This window comes from Triticum urartu, unplaced genomic scaffold (assembly GCF_003073215.2).
Source record: "Triticum urartu cultivar G1812 unplaced genomic scaffold, Tu2.1 TuUngrouped_contig_4914, whole genome shotgun sequence".
NCBI classification, from domain to species: Eukaryota; Viridiplantae; Streptophyta; class Magnoliopsida; order Poales; family Poaceae; genus Triticum; species Triticum urartu.
In genome coordinates this window covers 1-7,021 of record NW_024115543.1, presented here as the reverse complement: position 1 = coordinate 7,021, position 7,021 = coordinate 1, and the positions used below count along the sequence as shown (strand labels likewise).

The following is a 7,021-nucleotide window of genomic DNA, read 5'->3' as shown; positions in this document are numbered from 1 at the left end:
TATCACCCAACGTTGATCAGTGTGGGGGATTGGGGTCGCACCGCCGCTGGCTGTCCGGTAGTGCCCCCAATTCCCCGGCCCATCCACAGCGTGCGGCTGCCGTCCTGACTGGTGATCCCAGCAGAGAAGAGACTAGCCTCTGGTCATGGCGTCCCGCCGCCCGACCGCTAGTCTGGTCCAACCCCACGGACCCGCTCGGCATCGGCGGTGGCAATGGCGGCAAATGAGGGGCCGCGGAAGCCATGTTGCCTGAGAGGCCGAGAAGGGCCGCGGCTCGCCACCGGAGGGAGAGTGTCACCACTCACCTACTGAGAAGGAGCAAGTAAGTATGCTCCATCCTCCTCCCGTGTACACGATTAATTTGCTTGCTGCTAATTGGCACGTGTGTGTCACAATATTCAGATGGATTCTACGATTTTAGGGGCTGTAGTTAGAGCCTACATCCAATGCTCAGATCGCATTTATTGAGTTTATTTAGATGTACATACACCTACAATTGTTGGGAATTCTGAAATTCTGCTTTCTACCTAGATTGCGATTATTGAGTTTTGGGGGAAATTTGCAGTCAACAAGGTCTCGGTACCTGTCTGCCTCTGGCATAAGATCCAATGCCTTCTAGCAGTTGGAACTTGGGACACAAAACTCGTCACACCAATTTGTATTCCTTCCATGGTCGGTAACTTAGGACGAAGGTCATGAATACATGGAATGTGTTATACTACAAAGCCGAAATTCGTCGTGCTTGCTTAATTTCTGAATGTACTGTACTACATGCCACCTTCTCATAGTGTTGGGAGTCAATGTAGGTTTTTTTGATTCAAAAGGCTTATCTGCTCAAAGAGTTCACAGTTGTTGCAGGATTTTGGAATTCGCGAGGCTTGTCTCCTCCGATCTTGTAGAACTTCCACTTTGTACATTCATATTGTGAGCTGAACTTTCACTGGAATGAGAGATGATCACTTAAGTCAGGTTGTTGCAAAAATAATAATGAAACAAAGAGAAACAAACGAACAAAAATATCGGAAAATATCTTACAGTAGTTCACAGAAGTTCTGCTTCGGCGGCATATCCAAATCATCTAAGCTTCTCTCAAACATTTCTAAAACCTTTGTTATAGTAGGACGATGCAAGGGTATTACTTGTATACACCACAAGCCAATTAAGATCATCTTTCTCGCAATCTCCTCTATTTCATTGGTGACTTCACATGCTTCTAATCCATCATCTTGCGCAAAGTGGTCATGGATCCAATCAGGGAAATACTTTTCACTGGATTTTGCAGCAATTAATCTTACATTTCTCCTCCCTCCAACCATCTCTAGCAGCATCATTCCATAACTATAAACATCTGACTTTGTTGAAACCACCCCGAAGGTTCGAGAGTGAACTTCTGGTGCAATGAATCCAATTGTTCCTCTAGCTCCTGTCATTGAAAGCTTGCTCTCCTTTGTATGACACAATTTAGCTAGACCAAAATCAGCAATCTTTGGGCTAAAATCCCTGTCTAGAAGTATATTTTGGGGTTTGATGTCGAAATGGATGATACGTGTATTACAGCTATAGTGCAAGTATTCGAGGCCACGAGCAATCCCGATTGCTATCGCATAGAGCCTCTCCCATCCTAAAATTTCTTTGGGGCTCCCTGAGTAAATGTACTTATCCAAAGAACCATTGGGCATGTACTCATATATAAGAGCTCGTTTTGATCCCTCCAAACAAAACCCAAATAAGCTAACAACATTAACATGAGAGGTCCTGCCAATGCTCATAACCTCATTCACAAACTCATCTCCATTTCCTTTGCAGTCATGCAAGAATTTCACTGCAACCAGACGACCATCATGTAGTTTTCCTTTGAAAACCACACCGTAACCACCTTTTCCAAGCTGATTGTTGTGAGAAGACGTTATCTTCATTACCTCTGAGTACATGTATCTTTTTGGAGCTACGGATCCATATGACACTATCATGGCCTCGTATTTTTTTTTCAGTTTTACTGCTAGTCTTGCAAAGGAAAAACCATAGTCCTTTCCCATTTCTATGCCATATGAGCACATAAAGACATGCAAAGAGAAAGGTTGCAACTGCTGATGTTATACCTGAGATGGAAGCAGATGTTATTTCCTTTTGCAAACCAGAAGTTATAATACCATTATTTCAAGACCATCAGCAGTTCACGTTTATCTTTCTAGAAGAGTACATGGTGGTAAAAGTAGCAACAAGCTAACTGCCATAAATTAATAAGTCATGTTAATATGCACAAGCTTAGAGTTGCTTGACCCAGATTTTTATTTCAATTTTCAGTGATCACAGACATGATAAATTTTGAAATTCCTATTTTGTCATAGAAAATCGCAAATAGTAATTGGCTAATATTTAAATCATTATATATATATGAAAAGATGGCAAAAAGTTTAGCATACCTATTAGTATAATCTTCTTCGCTCTCCTCTCACTACCTGGAATATAACATAACATTTATGAGTAAAAGCAGTGTCGTCCAATAGGACCACATTGGTTGTTTTTTCCAAAAGAAAAAGACAAGTATCATATATTAATCTTAAATATTCTGCCAATCATATATACAAAAAAATTACATTGAAAGATAGTGAATAACAATAGAATGGACTTCATATGTGAGTTTCTTTTGATTGAGCTACCATGTCGCTCAAATACAGGTTTGACAACAAAAAAGTTATAGGCATGTGTAGATTTAATAGCCATACATATTCGACAAAAAAACATGTGTTTCTTTGACATTGCAAACAGTGGACGGTATCAGTCTGCATAGCGCACAATTAGTGGGAACATGCGTGCTCTGTTAATTTATTCTGGAAATGACCTCTGTACCAGCATGATCTAGTGTGCCAAAAACGAAGAAAAAGCAATGTCTTCTGGCAAGATATATGAGCTTGTCGATTTCAGAGACAAGCAGGGAGTGGTTGATGTAGAAGATCTCGTGGATCTGGAGCCTGTATCCGCGGTTGTAGTACCCGAGGTAGGGGACGCCGTCGGTGCTGCAGTGGACCTGCAAACTGAAGTGCGCGCACCTATTCTCCCCAGGACCTCGCGATCCAAAACGGGGAGGATATGGTCAAGTTGCCGCATGGCTCGGGCGAGCACTCACCGTCTGCCGTCGTGAACATCGGTGCCAGCATCCTAGAGACAATACGAGGAAGAAGAACAGCATGGCCTGAGACATGGGAACATTACACGAGGAGAATTTCAGTCAATGGTTTCGGTGAGACAATGGTCTATGACGAGGAGGATAATTTTTTGGCAAGAGGAGATATGAACCAAAACCTGAACTGAATAATTCATAGTTGGAGGAGGGGATATGAAGAGGGAGAAATTGCGTGGATGATACCAAGATAAATAAATGGAGGGAAATGCGGAACGAACGACCAAAAATGGAAAACAATGATGTTGGATACATGCGAACTGAGTGATTTGAAGAGATACTATTGAAGGGAGAAGATAATATACGCGGTGCTAGCCAACTACTTTCACTGGTTCAGTGGACGCATTGACTTGTCCATACCCAGTAGAGAGAGTCAACATCCAAATGTCTCGATCCATATTTAGTTGGTGCGGTGTTCCACAGTTTTATTGCGAAACTTATTCCCACCGTAAAATGCATTGTTATGTTTAGAGCAAGTAATGCATTGTTATGTTTAGAGCAAGTAACTCGAGGCACGGAGCGTTGTCATTGTCAGAGTGTCAGTACAGTCCAATACATTTTTTGAAGCAAGGTGTGCACTGCTTCTTTCGGGTCTATTAGATGCACTTCAGGTTTTCAACTAGCAGCATGTTGTCTAATTCTGTGTGTTCAACAGGTACTATGTGAATTTGGAGGCAGGAAATTTGGAATAGCAACAAATAGATAGAGGTGGTGGGATGGGAGACTGAGGCCGGAGACTTGACTGGTTGAAGAATGATTTGTCGAAAGGACATAGTTCGGCAGAACCCAATGGTGCGATGCGTTGTGTCCTCACTCCTCACTACCACCGTTTCAGCACTTCAACTTTTTCACACAAATGCCATAGTTTATTTGCATGTTCAAAAGTGTAAGAATTGACTAGGGAATGGAATTCGATCAATTTGCAGTTTTTTTTTCTGGACTCCCTGCACCTTATGGAGCGCACGCCATCGGAGCAACTGCTGGCTACGCATTTGGGGCAATCGTCTGACGACACTATCCACTTCAAGCAATAATCCTTGCCTCATGATCGAGACATAATCAGACGGAAACCCAATAAACCGGCACGACGGAAATGTTGCAGGCTGGGGGCATGCAGTTCCCATTGGCACGCCAGGCACGGTTTTTTTTTTGAAAGCGGGCTGTTGTTGCTGCTCTGTTAAGCCAGCCTCACGCTGTGCCTGCCATATTATGGACCGTGAGGCCCAACTTTCGCATAGGCCCCAAGTAGTCCACTAGGCAACTTGGAACGGGCGGGCCAACAGTAGTACACCCAAACCAGGCCCGCAACACTACAAAGTGTCCATATCACTTTAATGCCCCCACTTGGGTTACAAGCTCACGCAACTGAGCTTGGCCCGTGTAGTTTTGGCTTGATGGGTTGTATTTCAACTATTTTTTCCTATTTGAGCTGTTTTATATAGCCTATAAATATTTAAAAAATATGGAAATAAATAAATAAAGCTAATTGCGCCGTGCCGTACCAGCCCGTGTGCCCAGCCTCCAGGCCCAGATACGGCCCCTGGTGTGCTGCATGCCGGGCTTGGCCCGTTTAGCTCGTGTTGTGCCGTGCATGCGTGCTAACGGGCCGGCCCAGCTGGCATGGTCCATTTGGCCAGCTATAGTCCAGGATGCCAATATTGCGTGGTGCAGACTTGTGGAGTCCAGAGTTCAGTGAGACTAGGCAGAAGTTATGTCGAAAGACTTTTATTCTGAACTCCGAACCATACCCTAGTTCAATTTGTTAATGATTTTCTAACGCTACAAGTACTGAGAGGGCTAAGTACTATGCCTTAGAGGGAGAAAGGAGACGAGCCCACAGGTTTACCAGACAGATGTAACTGCGCAAGGCTAATACTATGTGATCCGGAGAAAATCTAACTAAAAACAAGAATGTCAGCACATGTCCATTTGGCTAGTGTAGGCTATGGACAAGTCTTGCGCTGGCCGGTTGCGGCCAACATCCTCGGTCGGTGAGTAGTAAGTAGTAATAACATGATTAAAAGATCCAAGAAAGAAAAACATGATTAAAAGATGAATTGACGGGGTGAACTTACCTGGAGGGGGAGGTGGTTCATTCCTAGGTGCAGGTGCAGGGAGAGGAGGGGGCAGTTCCCATTTCAGGAGGAAGCCACTTTGGATGAGCCGCTCGTAGTGGCTCGTGTTCGTCTCGCCGGATGGCAAGCGCAGCACCGGCAAGACGATTGGAACGCAGCCCTCCAAAGCATAACCGGAGTAGGTCCCGGTGGGGTCGTATGGCACCCCCGCATGAACAAACGTGTTGCTTGTGTTCACGCACCTCATCGTCTTCGCCTGCACCAGTTCTTTATCCAGGCGTGCCGCCGCAGCGGCCTTCTCCGTGCAGTTGTACAAGATGAGTTCCAGGTTGACGGGGGAGATCTTAAACGGGCGGCCCAGTTTGGCAGAGGTGTTCCACATCGGCAAGCAGCTGTTGAAGATGTTGGGCGGGTCGTGTAATAATTGCAGCTTGCGTAGATCAACAACGCGCAAGCTGCGTTCCTCATAGGATATGTCCCTGACGTGTAATAGTTGCAGCTTGTCCAGATCAACGACGCGCAAGCTGCGTTCCTCATAGGATATGTCCATGATTGCAAAGCCGCGACGGTTGGGCACAAAGCTCGGTAGAAGTGGATAACTGCCGTTATAGCATGTAAGCTCGAAGTCCAGCCGTCCAGACGAACCACATAATCTTCCTGTTTGCCAATCAGTGAGCCAGAACGGGGGGGAGATGGTGACGCTGCCACACTTGGCCAAGCAGCCATCCCCTTGCTGCTCCTCGGCCGCCACGAGCATCAGTGGCAGACACCAAACCCAGGCGAAGGCGAGGAACCAGGACCAGCAGCTCAGAGACATCGGGGCAGAAGGAGGGAAGATTGCAGTGAGAACTGGAGGGGGTCACACGATAGGTGCGGTGGTCGTGGGCTATGGGGACACAAACTACACGTAAAAGAGAACAGCGTGGTCGAAGCTTGAACCATATATGCGGACGGCAAGCGATTGGCCGAAAGATTTGACTGGAAAAATTGGACCAAGCGATCATCCTCCACGAAAATCCCAAATTGACCTGAGTCTGGACGGTAAGCCATGGCTTCTAATATAACAGCTTTGAGGGGTAAGCCATGACAATGACCTCCGTGAGCCCGTGATGTGACTGGAACCACGATGCTTAGCCCAATTATTTCGGTCCCGGCTAGTTTGTGTTCTTGTCTGCTAGAAAGTTAGGAGTAGATTCTAATCTCAGTACAGCCTTCATACTTGGCATGTAATTAACGGTATCCAACACAGAAAAAAAAAACAGTAACTAACACACACCAAAAATACTCTCTAATATACACTTGCACATTTCTATATGTACAAATCACGTCTTTTTTTATTCTAACGTTAGGCGTTAGCCACTGCGTTGTGGAACTTGGCCAGGGTAGAAAAAAGTAACTTCTTAAATAGGTAACTTAGAAATAGAAAATTCATGGAATTGATTGCTAGCACATCTGTCAGAAGAGTTTGTTCTGAACCTACTGAGAACACTAAGTACCAATATGATTGATTGCTTGGCTTAATTAGGGAAATCCAGCAAATTAGGCACTGCGGCTAGCCGAACTTGATTAAAAAATGAATTGACGGGGTGAACTTACGTGCAGGGGAAGGAGGTTCATTCCATGTCAATAGGAAGCCATCGCTGAGGAGCTGCTCATAGTGGCTCGCGTTCGTTTCGCCAGCCGGGGAGCCCATCACCGGCAAGACGATTGGAACGCAGCCCTCCAAAGCATAGCCGTTGTAGTTCCCGGTGGGGTCGTACAGCAC

The 7,021-nt window shown here is 45.4% G+C and overlaps 1 pseudogene; it reads right to left on the bottom strand.

Annotated features, from left to right (window-relative positions):
- Positions 1-633: 633 nt before the first annotated feature.
- On the bottom strand, positions 634-6,073 carry LOC125528497 (annotated as a pseudogene).
- Between the last annotated feature and the right edge of the window lie 948 nt (positions 6,074-7,021).